This window comes from Oncorhynchus masou, chromosome 3, assembly GCF_036934945.1.
Source record: "Oncorhynchus masou masou isolate Uvic2021 chromosome 3, UVic_Omas_1.1, whole genome shotgun sequence".
Classification (NCBI taxonomy): Eukaryota; Metazoa; Chordata; class Actinopteri; order Salmoniformes; family Salmonidae; genus Oncorhynchus; species Oncorhynchus masou.
The window spans coordinates 14,829,658-14,846,322 of NC_088214.1; the positions used below are offsets into that span (position 1 = coordinate 14,829,658).

At 40.3% G+C, this 16,665-nt stretch overlaps 1 protein-coding gene across 12 annotated transcripts in view; it reads left to right on the top strand.

The window, feature by feature from the left end:
- The first annotated feature begins 48 nt into the window (after window positions 1-48).
- The window catches only part of LOC135510862 (dynein, cytoplasmic 1, intermediate chain 2a-like), a 27,574-nt gene continuing 10,957 nt past the window's right edge, over window positions 49-16,665 (top strand). For 10 of the 12 annotated variants that reach the window (XM_064932159.1, XM_064932206.1, XM_064932191.1 and 7 more), the window contains exon 1: window positions 10,325-10,431. The gene's annotated coding sequence lies outside the window, so the exon portion shown is untranslated. Of the gene's footprint in view, window positions 380-10,324; window positions 10,432-11,755; window positions 11,931-16,665 lie in introns of those variants that run through there. The other 2 variants (XM_064932174.1, XM_064932167.1) reach the window with 2 other exon arrangements.

Below are 16,665 nucleotides of genomic sequence, written 5' to 3' on the forward strand. Positions count from 1 at the left end.
TTTGCATCGATCGAGCGGCTGTCAGCATCAGTTCGCGAACAGCTCTCCAATCCTGGAATAGGCTATCGCGAGGTTAGCACCATAGCAATATATCTATAGAACCGATATCCAATTAGACCGTTCGAGTAATGTATTGTCAATCATTATCATCTCAAAATTCTGTGCCACATTTGAATAACGTGTATTTAAATGACAATGTATATTGTTCAGCCATGTTGGATGATGTACCAATTTATAGATCAGCTACCAGAAATGTACCACCCAAAAAATGCATGGGTCAAAAATATCTACTAAGCCTATATCTATGATTGGCGCGCACCTCGCTCGTGCTGTGGATGAGATGATGCGAAAACAATGAAGCGACACCCCAAAAATGGCCGTAAGTCACACAAGTTCATTTCTCCTCGCACGAACAAAATATTGAATTAAATGGTAGAGGAAAAATTACATGACTACAATTTATTTTCTTTATACTTTTATTCGTATGAATATATGAATGCCTTTAGGTCTACACATCCATTGAAAAACGGCTTCTGACTACAGGCATTTTCAGATGTCAGGATTTGTTTGCGAAGGCTGTTCAGTTGGTGTGTGTGTGGGCTGTGTGCATGGTTGAATTCCACTACACACTGGCAAGTTGAAAACATGAGTATTGTTGTATTGGCCCATATTAAAAATGAATCTTATAAAAAAAGAAGTGAACATGCTTGATGAAGGAGGACAATGTTATGATCTACAGATGGAGAAAATGCTTTGTTCCAAATCTGGTGCAATGCATCAGCCAGCTAGGTCTATATGTTATGTTGTTGTGGTGAAGCTTTTGTGACGTCACTGTGGAATTCACACACACACACACACACACTCACATCCGCACACCTTTATTTGGATGTGTTTGTGTTGGTCATTGGGTGACTTAACTCTTTACACCAAATGGAGCCGACCAGGCGAAGGCAGGTTAATGGCAGACTGAACAATGTTGATGTGTGTATTTTCTATAATTTCTGATATTCAGGGCTCATCTGTAAAAGAGAACTTGGTCTCAGTATGACTCCCTGATAAAATAAATGTTAAATACCATAACAACAGACTCACTGTGGGTTCCACTGACGAGCTCTCTCGGTAACAGATTAGTCTATATGATTCTGACAGCACAAAGTTATCATAGAGAATGGTTAAGATGATCATCACACACGCACGCACTATTGTGTATTTATTATTACTTATCTATTATTTCTCTTTCTCTCTACATTGTTGGGAAGGGCCCGTAAGCATTTCACTGTTAGTCTATACCTGTTGTTTACCAAGCATGTGACAAATAAAATGTGATTTGTTTGGGGGTAGAGGATAAGCATGATATTATTTACAATCACTACACTCACTGTTGTATGCCAATGAATACATTACATCAGCAGGCTTGAATGAAACAATGTGTGGATATTTCATATTTAATCTTTTTTTCTCTGAACGGGAGCTTGTTTGTTGGAAGGTTTGATATATTTGATGGAGAGTCTGTGTGTGTTCCAAGTAAGTTGCATCAGGAAATATGTTGTATTTGGTTGAGAAAGCAAGTGAGGTACACATATACACACACACACGATATGCACCTGCTCGTGATAAAAATCAGGTTATGTCATGAGATGAGTTTCCATGGTAACAGTAACAGAGTGATAGCCTTTTACAGGCATTGTCACAGAGTGATAGCCCTTTACAGGCATTGTCACAAAGTGATCTCCCTTTACAGCCATTGTCACAGAGTGATAGCCCTTTACAGCCATTGTCACAGAGTGATAGCCCTTTACAGGCATTATTACAGAGCAATAGCCCTTTACAGGCAGTATTACAGAGTGATAGCCCTTTACAGGCATTATGACAGAGCGATATACCTTTACAGGTATTGTCACAGAGCGATAGCCCTTTACAGGCATTATTAGAGAGTGATAACCCTTTACAGGCATTATTACAGAGTGATAGCCCTTTACAGGCATTATTACAGAGTGATAGCCCTTTACGGGCATTATTACAGTGATAGCCCTTTACAGGCATTATTACAGAGTGATAGCCCTTTACAGGCATTATTACAGAGTGATAACCCTTTACATGCATTGTTATAGAGGAAGAGGAATATTTAGTAAGTGCAATAGAGTGAACAGAAACGCACACAATCCTATTCTCTTCCCATCCACACAAAAATAGCCCAAAATAAAATGACAGTTCATGTTGTATAAACAGGATTATAAACTGGGTGGTTCAAGCCCTGAATGCTGGTATCAGACCATATACCACGGGTTTGACAAAACATTTATTTTTACTCTTCTACTTTCGTTGGTAACCAGTTTATAATAGCAATAACTCAGCTCAAGGGTTTGTGGTATATGGCCAATATACCACGGCTAAGGGCTGTTCTTGTGCATGACGCAATGCAGATTGCCTGGATACATGAGATGGGTTTCCATGGTAACAGTAACAGAGTGATAGCCTTTTACAGGCATTGTTATAGATTGATATCCCTTTACAGGCATTGTCACAGTGATAGCCCTTTACAGGCATTGTCACAGAATGATAGCCCTTTACAGGCATTGTCACAGAGTGATAGCCCTTTACAGCCATTGTCACAGAGTGATAGCCCTTTACAGCCATTGTCACGGAGTGATAGCCCTTTACAGCCAATGTCACAGAGTGATAGCCCTTTACAGGCATTATTACAGAGCGATATACCTTTACAGGCATTATTACAGAGCAATATACCATTACAGGCATTGTCACAGAGTGATAGCCCTTTACAGGCATTGTCACAGAGTGATAGCCCTTTACAGGCAGTATTACAGAGTGATAGCCCTTTACAGGCAGTATTACCGTGCTTTTACACCTGCATTGCTTGCTGTTTGGGGTTTTAGGCTGGGTTTCTGTACAGCACTTTGAGATATCAGCTGATGTACGAAGGGCTATATAAATACATTTGATTTGATTTGATATTACAGATTTATAGCCCTTTACAGGCATTGTCACAGAGTGATAGCCCTTTACAGGCAGTATTACAGATTGATAGCCCTTTACAGGCAGTATTACAGATTGATATCCCTTTACAGGCAGTATTACAGAGTGATAGCCTTTTACAGGCAGTATTACAGAGTGATAGCCCTTTACAGGCATTATTACAGAGCGATATACCTTTACAGGCATTATTACAGAGCAATATACCTTTACAGGCAGTATTACAGAGTGATAGCCCTTTACAGGCATTATTACAGAGCGATATACCTTTACAGGCATTATTACAGAGCAATATACCATTACAGGCATTGTCACAGAGTGATAGCCCTTTACAGGCATTGTCACAGAGTGATAGCCTTTTACAGGCAGTATTACAGAGCGATATACCTTTACAGGCATTATTACAGAGCAATATACCTTTACAGGCAGTATTACAGAGTGATAGCCCTTTACAGGCATTATTACAGAGCGATATACCTTTACAGGCATGATTACAGAGCGATATACCTTTACAGGCATTATTACAGAGTGATAGCCCTTTACAGGCAGTATTACAGAGTGATAGCCCTTTACAGGCATTGTCACAGAGTGATAACCCTTTACAGGCAGTATTACAGATTGATATACCTTTACAGGCATTATTACAGAGCGATATACCTTTACAGGCATTATTACAGAGCGATATACCTTTACAGGCATTATTACAGAGCGATATACCTTTACAGGCAGAATTACAGAGTGATAGCCCTTTACAGGCAGTATTACAGAGTGATAGCCCTTTACAGGCATTATTACAGAGCGATATACCTTTACAGGCATTATTACAGAGCGATATACCTTTACAGGCATTATTACAGAGCGATATACCTTTACAGGCAGAATTACAGAGTGATAGCCCTTTACAGGCAGAATTACAGAGTGATAGCCCTTTACAGGCAGTATTACAGAGTGATAACACTTTACAGGCAGTATTACAGATTGATAGCCCTTTACAGGCATTATTACAGAGTGATATCCCTTTACAGGCAGTATTACAGAGTGATAACCCTTTACAGGCATTATTACAGAGCGATACACCTTTACAGGCATTATTACAGAGTGATAGCCCTTTACATGTGTTGTTACAGAGCGATATACCTTTACAGGTATTATTACAGAGTGATAGCCCTTTACAGGCATTATTACAGAGTGATAGCCCTTTACAGGCATTATTACAGAGTGATAGCCCTTTACGGGCATTATTACAGAGTGATAGCCCTTTGCAGGTATTATCACAGAGTGATAACCCTTTACCGGTATTATTACAGAGTGATAACCCTTTACAGGCATTATAACAGAGTCATAACCCTTTACAGGCATTAATACAGAGTGATAACCCTTTACAGGCATTAATACAGAGTGATAACCCTTTACAGGTATTATCACAGAGTGATAGCCCTTTACAGGCATTATTACAGTGATAGCCCTTTACAGGCATTATTACATAGTGATAGCCCTTTACAGGTATTATTACAGAGTGATAACCCTTTACAGGTATTATTACAGAGTCATAACACTTTACAGGCATTACAGGCATTATTACAGAGTTACCTTTACAGGCATATTACATTATTACAGAGTCATAGCCCTTTACAGGCATTATTACAGAGTGATAGCCCTTTACAGGCATTATTACAGAGTGATACCCCTTTACAGGCATTATTACAGAGTGATAGCCCTTATTACAGAGCATTATTTGCAGGTATTATCATGATAGCCCTTTACAGGCATTATTACAGAGTGATAACCCTTTACAGGCATTATAACAGAGTCATATCCCTTTACAGGCATTATTACAGAGTGATAGCCCTTTACAGGCATTATTACAGAGTGATATAGCCCTTTACAGGCATTATTACAGAGTGATATTACAGCCCTTTACAGGAGCATATACCTTTACAGGCATTATTACAGAGTATAGCCCTTTACAGGCATTATTACAGAGTGATAACCCTTTACAGGCATTATTACAGAGTGATAGCCCTTTACAGCAGGTATTATCACAGAGTGATAACCCTTTACAGGCATTATTACAGAGTGATATTACAGGCAGTATTACAGAGTGATAACCTTTACAGGCATTATTACAGAGTGATAAGTTTACATTATTACAGAGTGATAGCCCTTTACAGGCATTATTACAGAGTGATAACCCTTTACAGGCATTATAACAGAGTCATAACCCTTTACAGGCATTAATACCGAGTGATAGCCCTTTACGGGCATTATTACAGAGTGATAGCCCTTTACGTGCATTATTACAGAGTGATAGCCCTTTGCAGGTATTATCACAGAGTGATAACCCTTTACAGGCATTATTACAGAGTGATAGCCCTTTGCAGGTATTATCACAGAGTGATAACCCTTTACCGGTATTATTACAGAGTGATAACCCTTTACAGGCATTATAACAGAGTCATATAACTTTACAGGCATTATTACAGAGTGATAGCCCTTTACAGGCATTATTACAGAGTGATAGCCCTTTACAGGCATTATTACAGAGTGATAGCCCTTTACAGGCATTATTACAGAGTGATTATTTACAGGCATTATTACAGTGATAGCCCTTTACAGGCATTATTACAGAGTGATAGCCCTTTACAGGCATTATTACAGAGTGATAGCCCTTTACAGGCATTATTACAGAGTGATAGCCCTTTACAGGCATTATCCCTTTACAGAGTGATTTACAGGCATTATTACAGAGTGATAACCCTTTACAGAGTGATAACCCTTTACCGGTATTATTACAGAGTGATAACCCTTTACAGGCATTATAACAGAGTCATAACCCTTTACAGGCATTAATACAGAGTGATAACCCTTTACAGGTATTATCACAGAGTGATAGCCCTTTACAGGCATTATTACAGTGATAGCCCTTTACAGGCATTATTACATAGTGATAGCCCTTTACAGGTATTATTACAGAGTGATAACCCTTTACAGGTATTATTACAGAGTGATAACCCTTTACAGGCATTATTACAGAGTCATAGCCCTTTTTATCACAGAGTGATAGGCACAGGCATTATAACAGAGTCATAACCCTTTACAGGCATTATTACAGAGTGATAACCCTTTACAGGCATTATACAGGTATTATTTACAGGCATTATCACAGAGTGATAGCCCTTTACAGGCATTATTACAGTGATAGCCCTTTACAGGCATTATTACATAGTGATAGCCCTTTACAGGTATTATTACAGAGTGATAACCCTTTACAGGTATTATTACAGAGTCATAACACTTTACAGGCATTATTACAGAGTCATAGCCCTTTACAGGCATTATTACAGAGTGATAGCCCTTTACAGGCATTATTACAGAGTGATAGCCCTTTACAGGCATTATTACAGAGTGATAGCCCTTTACGGGCATTATTACAGAGTGATAGCCCTTTGCAGGTATTATCACAGAGTGATAACCCTTTACCGGTATTATTACAGAGTGATAACCCTTTACAGGCATTAATACCGAGTGATAGCCCTTTACGGGCATTATTACAGAGTGATAACCCTTTACAGGTATTATCACAGAGTGATAGCCCTTTACAGGCATTATTACAGTGATAGCCCTTTACAGGCATTATAACAGAGTCATAGCCCTTTACAGGCATTATTACAGAGTGATAGCCCTTTACAGGCATTATTACAGAGTGATAGCCCTTTACAGGCATTATTACAGAGTGATAGCCCTTTACGTGCATTATTACAGAGTGATAGCCCTTTGCAGGTATTATCACAGAGTGATAACCCTTTACAGGCATTATTACAGAGTGATAGCCCTTTGCAGGTATTATCACAGAGTGATAACCCTTTACCGGTATTATTACAGAGTGATAACCCTTTACAGGCATTATAACAGAGTCATAGCCCTTTACAGGCATTATTACAGAGTGATAACCCTTTACAGGCATTATAACAGAGTCATAACCCTTTACAGGCATTAATACCGAGTGATAGCCCTTTACAGGCATTATTACAGAGTGATAGCCCTTTACGGGCATTATTACAGAGTGATAGCCCTTTGCAGGTATTATCACAGAGTGATAACCCTTTACAGGCATTATTACAGAGTGATAGCCCTTTACATGTGTTGTTACAGAGCGATATACCTTTACAGGTATTATTACAGAGTGATAGCCCTTTACAGGCATTATTACAGAGTGATAGCCCTTTACAGGCATTATACAGAGTGATAGCCCTTTACGGGCATTATTACAGAGTGATAGCCCTTTACGTGCATTATTACAGAGTGATAGCCCTTTGCAGGTATTATCACAGAGTGATAACCCTTTACAGGCATTATTACAGAGTGATAGCCCTTTGCAGGTATTATCACAGAGTGATAACCCTTTACCGGTATTATTACAGAGTGATAACCTTTACAGGCATTATAACAGAGTCATAGCCCTTTACAGGCATTATTACAGAGTGATAGCCCTTTACGGGCATTATTACAGAGTGATAACCCTTTACAGGTATTATTACAGAGTGATAACCCTTTACAGGCATTATAACAGAGTCATAGCCCTTTACAGGCATTAATACAGAGTGATAGCCCTTTACGGGCATTATTACAGAGTGATAACCCTTTACAGGTATTATCACATAGTGATAGCCCTTTACAGGTATTATTACAGTGATAGCCCTTTACAGGCATTATAACAGAGTCATAGCCCTTTACAGGCATTATTACAGAGTGATAGCCCTTTACGGGCATTATTACAGAGTCATAGCCCTTTACAGGCATTATTACAGAGTGATAGCCCTTTACAGGCATTATTACAGAGTGATAGCCCTTTACAGGCATTATTACAGAGTGATAGCCCTTTACGGGCATTATTACAGAGTGATAGCCCTTTGCAGGTATTATCACAGAGTGATAACCCTTTACAGGCATTATTACAGAGTGATAGCCCTTTACGGGCATTATTACAGAGTGATAGCCCTTTGCAGGTATTATCACAGAGTGATAACCCTTTACCGGTATTATTACAGAGTGATAACCCTTTACAGGCATTATAACAGAGTCATAACCCTTTACAGGCATTAATACAGAGTGATAGCCCTTTACGGGCATTATTACAGAGTGATAACCCTTTACAGGTATTATAACAGAGTGATAGCCCTTTACAGGCATTATTACAGTGATAGCCCTTTACAGGCATTATTACAGAGTGATAGCCCTTTACAGGCATTATTACAGAGTGATAGCCCTTTACAGGCATTATTACAGAGTGATAGCCCTTTGCAGGTATTATCACAGAGTGATAACCCTTTACCGGTATTATTACAGAGTGATAACCCTTTACAGGCATTATAACAGAGTCATAGCCCTTTACAGGCATTAATACAGAGTGATAGCCCTTTACGGGCATTATTACAGAGTGATAACCCTTTACAGGTATTATCACAGAGTGATAGCCCTTTACAGGTGTTATTACAGTGATAGCCCTTTACAGGCATTATAACAGAGTCATAGCCCTTTACAGGCATTATTACAGAGTGATAGCCCTTTACGGGCATTATTACAGTGATAGCCCTTTACAGGCATTATTACAGAGTGATAGCCCTTTACAGGTATTATTACAGAGTGATAACCCTTTACAGGTATTATTACAGAGTTATAACCCTTTACAGGCAGTATTACAGAGTGATAACCCTTTACAGGCATTGTTATAGAGGAAGAGTAATATTTAATACGCACAATAGAGTGAACAGAAACACACACAATCCTATTCTCTTCCCATCCACACAAAAATAGGCCAAAATAAAATTACAGTTCATGTTGTGTAAACAGGATTATAAACTGGGTGGTTCAAGCCCTGAATGCTGATTGGCTAACAGCAGTGATATATCAGACCGTATACCACGGGTTTGACAAAGCATGTATTTTTACTCTTCTAACTAGGTTGGTAACCAGTTTATAATAGCAATAACTCAGCTCAAGGCTTTGTGGTATATGGCGAATATACCACGTCTAAGGGCTGTTCTTGTGCATGACGCAATGCAGATTGCCTGGATACAGCCCTTAGCCATGGTACATTGACAATAGACCACAAACCCCAGAAGTAACTTCTTACATTTGACTTATTACATTTGTTTTGAGTCTTCTAATTGCGTTGGTAACCAGTTTATTATAGCAATAAGTCACCTCGGGGGTTTGTGCCAAAGCTGCAGCTACTATTCCTGGGGTCCGAACGCAATAAGGCACTTACATCACACATGAAACAAAAGATAAAACAGTACATCATATAACATTATTACACCACTACATATCTACAGGCACCCCTTGTTGCGTCGTGCTTTAGAATAGCCCTTAGTTGGGGTATATTGGCCATATACCACATCCTCTCAGGTCTTATTGCTTAAATAACCCATTCCCTATAGAAATTGAGTTAATTAATGGAGAGAGGGGGAGAGAGAGAATACACTACTGCATACTGCCATGTAATGAGAGCCAGAGCATTCCAAGTGCATCAAATGTCTGCCAGTCTATCAGAAAGGCAGAGAGGGAAAGGTGGCAGCCATTTTGAAAAGCAGTTGCAATGAGCCAGTGGATAAGGAACGTGTGGTCATCAGTATCTGGCCATGCTCAAGAGGAAGATCAAAGTACAATGCTTTCAAACCAACATCATTTAAACCATTAACTTTTACCCCAACCCATGACCCTTAACTTGCTCAATAGTTCTGTTGATATAATAGTTTATCCTTTTTAGTAGATATACAAAGCAATAAACTGAACAACAGTTGAAGGTCTTATGTGAATCCACTAATCTCTTATTTCATATAGCTATTAATCATGTGTTATGGACACAGGTTTACAAACTTAAAGACATGTTACATCAGAAAGGGGACATAATGACCCCAAAGTACAGATGCCTGAAACCTGATCTACCTTGAAATATCATGTCTAGACCAGACTTTAATGTTGATGAGAGCTTTACAAGGGTTTCCAAGGGATGACTCTCTAGCCTAACTCCTTGATGAGTGCAAGAGATTGAGCCAGGGTCTAGTTGATATCTTTGAATGAACCATTGGCGCCATCTAACGCCAAATGCTCGCAAGGACTTGAAGGAACACGATTCAAATGCACTTGAACAATTTTGTCCTTCCTCAGGTCCCATCCATGTAGAAAAATATGTGTCTGGAAATTGCTCGTATTCACAGACCTAGGATCAGAGTATCCACCCCGAATTCCAACCTTAACCAGGAGGGAATAAACACTCAACTGACCTTAGATCAGCGTCTGGGGGAAATTATTCCTTTCTCGGTATGACATCATCCACTCATTGTTTGTGGAGCTGTCAGTTCCATCACCGACCTAGTACTGTAACGTTAACTACTGTAACGCCATACAAATTGGATTTAATTTTAAGCATTATATCAAGTAAGTGCAAATATACTAGATACTTTCATGTTTTAGTATTTTAAAACCGTGATACGTGATTTGATCATGTCCGAGTCGGTCACCGTGTAACAGGATGGTTAAATTAGCTAATTTAGCTGTCACTGTCAGGCTTATCGCCGGCTCGCTAGCTAACGCCCTTGCCTTGCAAGAATGGCTAGGAGATTATTGTCAAATGTAAATGTACATGTGGATAATCAGATTACCATTGTACAATTAAGCGAGTTTAAATGAAGGGTTGCGGCTTTCTCTTCAGTCAATATGTGCTCCGTTAGCTGGCTAGCTTGGAATCGAGCACAGACTCTAAAAAGAAGATGGAGCAGGACACCGATGACGTTGACTCCCGGGACACCGATGACGTTGACTGCCAACACATGACGTTGACTCCCGGGACACCGATGACGTTGACTGCCAACACAGGTGATGTTGACTGCCAAGACACAGATGGCGTTGACTGTTGGCCAGCGGACCAGCAGCTACTGCTCCATAGCCGAATCAGATGAAACTGGGATGTGGCCAATCAGCCATGTCCCACTCAACCCGTTTGACCTTTCCAATCAACCATAGAATTAATTTGGTATTAATTAATGTTGTAATCTCATGATTGTATCTACGTCATGAATCAACGGACAAGAAATAGGCCTACATTTTCTATCTCATCTACCCATTATAAGATCTGACCCGAATTCGTGTTGATCAAAATATAATAACACAGACATTGATCATGACTCAGTTCCATTACATGTAAGACATTGGACGAAAGTGTCTTCTGTACGGGCAGTTTTGTTAAAATCCCTGACACTCTGTCTAAATAGGCCCAAACTGAGATTTGGTTAAATTTACCAATCTATAAATTGTTAGATGACATGGCTAATTCAGTGACTCTCAGTGACTGACATAACAAGAGAAAAATTGCTGATATGCAACCAAATTTCGAACTTGCACCTTGTGTATTCTACTGTTGTAACTCTCAACAGTAAATGGAGACCCTGAGTACCTACATTAAAATATAAAACAGTTAGGGTTGGGGTCTCCCTAGCAGCCTGAGGCCCTAAAACGTGATACAAATGTTGCAGTTATAAAGCAAGTTTTCTGCAATTCTACACATTTTGCCATATGGCGGAAATAACATTTTTAACACATTTCATGCAGTTCTACTTATTTTGCCATAGGGCAGAGAATTTCCCTCCTGTTTTACAACAAATTTCCTGCAATTCTACCCATTTTGCCATGATTTATGCCATGTTAATGATATCTGAGTGAGAGTGACTAACAAAATCAATGGGGGCCCCCTGGGCACGTGCCCTGCGTGACCAGTCGGCATTCGGCCATGATAACTACAAGTTTAGATAGCTGGCTAGACTAATTTACCAATCTATAAATTGTTAGCTGACCTGGCTAATTGAGTGACTGTCAGATCATCAAGGACAACAACCACCTGAGCCACTGCCTGTTCACCACGCTATCATCCAGAAGGAGAGGTCAGTACAGGTGCATCAAAGCTGGGACCGAGAGACTGAAAAACAGCTTCTATCTCAAGGCCATCAGACTGTTAAACAGCCATCACTAACACTGAGCGGCTGCTGCCAACATACTGACTCATCTCTAGCCACTTTAATAATGAAAAATTATGTATTAAAAATATCACTAGCCTCTTTAAACAATGCCACTTTATATAATGTTGACATACCCTTCATTACTCATCTCATATGTATATGTATATGCTGTCCTCTATACCATCTACTGTATCTTGCCTATGCCGTTCGGCCATCGCTCATTCATATATTTTTATGTACATATTCTTATTCATTCCTTTACACTTGTGTGTATAAGGTAGTTGTTGTGAAATTGTTAGCTTAGGTTACTTGTTAGATATTACTGCATGGTCGGAACTAACAGCACAAGCATTTCGCTACAGTCACATTAACATCTGCTAACCTTGTGTATGTGACCAATAACATTTGATTTGATTTGATTTAACTGACATAACAAGAGAAAAATTGCTGATGCACAATCAAATTTTGAACTTGCACAGTGTGTATTATACTATTTTACTCTCAACAGTAAGTTGAGACCCCGACTGAGTACCTACATTTAAAAAAGAATAAAACAGTTTGGGTTAGCAGCCTGAGACCCTAGGCCAGTGTTCCTCAACTCTAGTCCTCCAGTACCCACAACAGTACATATTTTAGTTGTAACCCTGGACAAACACACCTGATTCAACTCATTGAGGGCTTGATGATTAGCTGATAAGTTGAATCAGGTGTGTTTGTCCAGGGTTACAACTAAAATGTGTACTGTTGGTGGTACTGGAGGACGAGAGTTGGGAAATACTGCCCTGAGCGACCACTTATGTCTCTTATGCCTAGAGCCGGCCATGGGTCTGAACATTAACAGGCATGGCTATGCATCACTAGCGGTACGGTTTTGGAAGCATAAGGACCTTATCTTTCATATCACTGAGAAATAATAATACCTTTTTTACAAAAAGGTTAAATTGACACACACCTTGATAGGGTTATGCTTAGTGTTCGTTCCCACACAGCCATATCTCCATGTGACAGAGCTGGCTGTTTACGGAAAACAGACAAAAGACAAGAGGTGACCATATGTGCACATTAGCTATCTTTCTGCGAACATCTGTGTGTAAACATAACTCGGGAAGTGTAGCGGAAGTCTATTTTCGTCGGATCGAGGCACCCATACCTGTATGGATCTGTAACTGCTACAGTAAGGTTCATACCTGTATGGATCTGTAACTGCTACAGTAAGGTTCATACCTGTATGGATCTGTAACTGCTACAGTAAGGTTCATACCTGTATGGATCTGTAACTGCTACAGTAAGGTTCATACCTGTATGGACCTGTAACTGCTACAGTAAGACCCCATAGCTGTATGGATCTGTAACTGCTACAGTAAGACCCCTTGGCTGTATTGATCTGTAACTGCTACAGTAAGACCCCATAGCTGTATGGATCTGTAACTGCTACAATAAGGCACCATAGCTGTATGGATCTGTAACTGCTACAATAAGACCCCATAGCTGTATGGATCTGTAACTGCTACAATAAGACCCCGTAGCTGTATGGATCTGTAACTGCTACAATAAGACCCCGTAACAATAAGACCCCGTAGCTGTATGGATCTGTAACTGCTACAATAAGGCACCATAGCAGTATGGATCTGTAACTGCTACAATAAGACCCCATAGCTGTATGGATCTGTAACTGCTACAATAAGACCCCATAGCTGTATCGATCTGTAACTGCTACAATAGAGCCCGTAGCTGTATTGATCTGTAACTGCTACAATAAGACCCCATAGCTGTATGGATCTGTAACTGCTACAATAAGACCCCATAGCTGTATCGATCTGTAACTGCTACAATAAGGCACCATAGCTGTATGGATCTGTAACTGCTACAATAAGACCCTGTAGCTGTATTGATCTGTAACTGCTACAATAAGACCCCGTAGCTGTATGGATCTGTAATTGCTACAATAAGACCCCGTAGCTGTATGGATCTGTAACTGCTACAATAAGACCCCATAGCTGTATCGATCTGTAACTGCTACAATAGACCCCATAGCTGTATGGATCTGTAACTGCTACAATAAGACCCCGTAGCTGTATGGATCTGTAACTGCTACAATAAGACCCCGTAGCTGTATGGATCTGTAACTGCTACAATAAGGCACCATAGCTGTATGGATCTGTAACTGCTACAATAAGACCCTGTAGCTGTATGGATCTGTAACTGCTACAATAAGACCCCATAGCTGTATGGATCTGTAACTGCTACAATAAGACCCCGTAGCTGTATGGATCTGTAACTGCTACAATAAGGCACCATAGCTGTATGGATCTGTAACTGCTACAATAAGGCACCATAGCAGTATGGATCTGTAACTGCTACAATAAGGCACCATAGCTGTATGGATCTGTAACTGCTACAATAAGACCCCGTAGCTGTATGGATCTGTAACTGCTACAATAAGGCACCATAGCTGTATGGATCTGTAACTGCTACAATAAGGCACCATAGCTGTATGGATCTGTAACTGCTACAATAAGACCCCGTAGCTGTATGGATCTGTAACTGCTACAATAAGACCCCGTAGCTGTATGGATCTGTAACTGCTACAATAAGGCACCATAGCTGTATGGATCTGTAACTGCTACAATAAGACCCCGTAGCTGTATGGATCTGTAACTGCTACAATAAGGCACCATAGCTGTATGGATCTGTAACTGCTACAATAAGGCACCATAGCTGTATGGATCTGTAACTGCTACAATAAGACCCCATAGCTGTATGGATCTGTAACTGCTACAATAAGACACCATAGCTGTATGGATCTGTAACTGCTACAATAAGGCACCATAGCTGTATGGATCTGTAACTGCTACAATAAGACCCCGTAGCTGTATGGATCTGTAACTGCTACAATAAGGCACCATAGCTGTATGGATCTGTAACTGCTACAATAGACCCCATAGCTGTATGGATCTGTAACTGCTACAATAAGGCACCATACAGTAAGGCACCATAGCTGTATGGATCTGTAACTGCTACAGTAAGTCACCATGGCTGTATGGATCTGTAACTGCTACAGTGAGACCCCATAGCTGTATTGATTTGTAACTGCTACAATAAGACCCCATAGCTGTATCGATCTGTAACTGCTACAATAGACCCCATAGCTGTATGGATCTGTAACTGCTACAATAAGACCCCGTAGCTGTATGGATCTGTAACTGCTACAATAAGACCCCGTAGCTGTATGGATCTGTAACCGCTACAATAAGGCACCATAGCTGTATGGATCTGTAACTGCTACAATAAGACCCTGTAGCTGTATGGATCTGTAACTGCTACAATAAGACCCCATAGCTGTATGGATCTGTAACTGCTACAATAAGACCCCGTAGCTGTATGGATCTGTAACTGCTACAATAAGGCACCATAGCTGTATGGATCTGTAACTGCTACAATAAGGCACCATAGCAGTATGGATCTGTAACTGCTACAATAAGGCACCATAGCTGTATGGATCTGTAACTGCTACAATAAGACCCCGTAGCTGTATGGATCTGTAACTGCTAAATAAGGCACCATAGCTGTATGGATCTGTAACTGCTACAATAAGGCACCATAGCTGTATGGATCTGTAACTGCTACAATAAGACCCCGTAGCTGTATGGATCTGTAACTGCTACAATAAGACCCCGTAGCTGTATGGATCTGTAACTGCTACAATAAGGCACCATAGCTGTATGGATCTGTAACTGCTACAATAAGACCCCGTAGCTGTATGGATCTGTAACTGCTACAATAAGGCACCATAGCTGTATGGATCTGTAACTGCTACAATAAGGCACCATAGCTGTATGGATCTGTAACTGCTACAATAAGACCCCGTAGCTGTATGGATCTGTAACTGCTACAATAAGACACCATAGCTGTATGGATCTGTAACTGCTACAATAAGGCACCATAGCTGTATGGATCTGTAACTGCTACAATAAGACCCCGTAGCTGTATGGATCTGTAACTGCTACAATAAGGCACCATAGCTGTATGGATCTGTAACTGCTACAATAGACCCCATAGCTGTATGGATCTGTAACTGCTACAATAAGGCACCATACAGTAAGGCACCATAGCTGTATGGATCTGTAACTGCTACAATAAGGCACCGTAGCTGTATGGATCTGTAACTGCTACAATAAGGCACCATAGCTGTATGGATCTGTAACTGCTACAGTAAGGCACCATAGCTGTATGGATCTGTAACTGCTACAATAAGACCCCGTATCTGTATGGATCTGTAACTGCTACAATAAGGCACCATAGCTGTATGGATCTGTAACTGCTACAATAAGGCACCATAGCTGTATGGATCTGTAACTGCTACAATAAGGCACCATAGCTGTATGGATCTGTAACTGCTACAATATGACCCCGTAGCTGTATGGATCTGTAACTGCTACAATAAGGCACCATAGCTGTATTGATCTGTAACTGCTACAATAAGGCACCATAGCTGTATGGATCTGTAACTGCTACAATAAGGCACCGTAGCTGTATGGATCTGTAACTGCTACAATAAGGCACCATAGCTGTATGGATCTGTAACTGCTACAATAAGGCACCATACAGTAAGGCACCATAGCTGTATGGATCTGTAACTGCTACAATAAGGCACCATAGC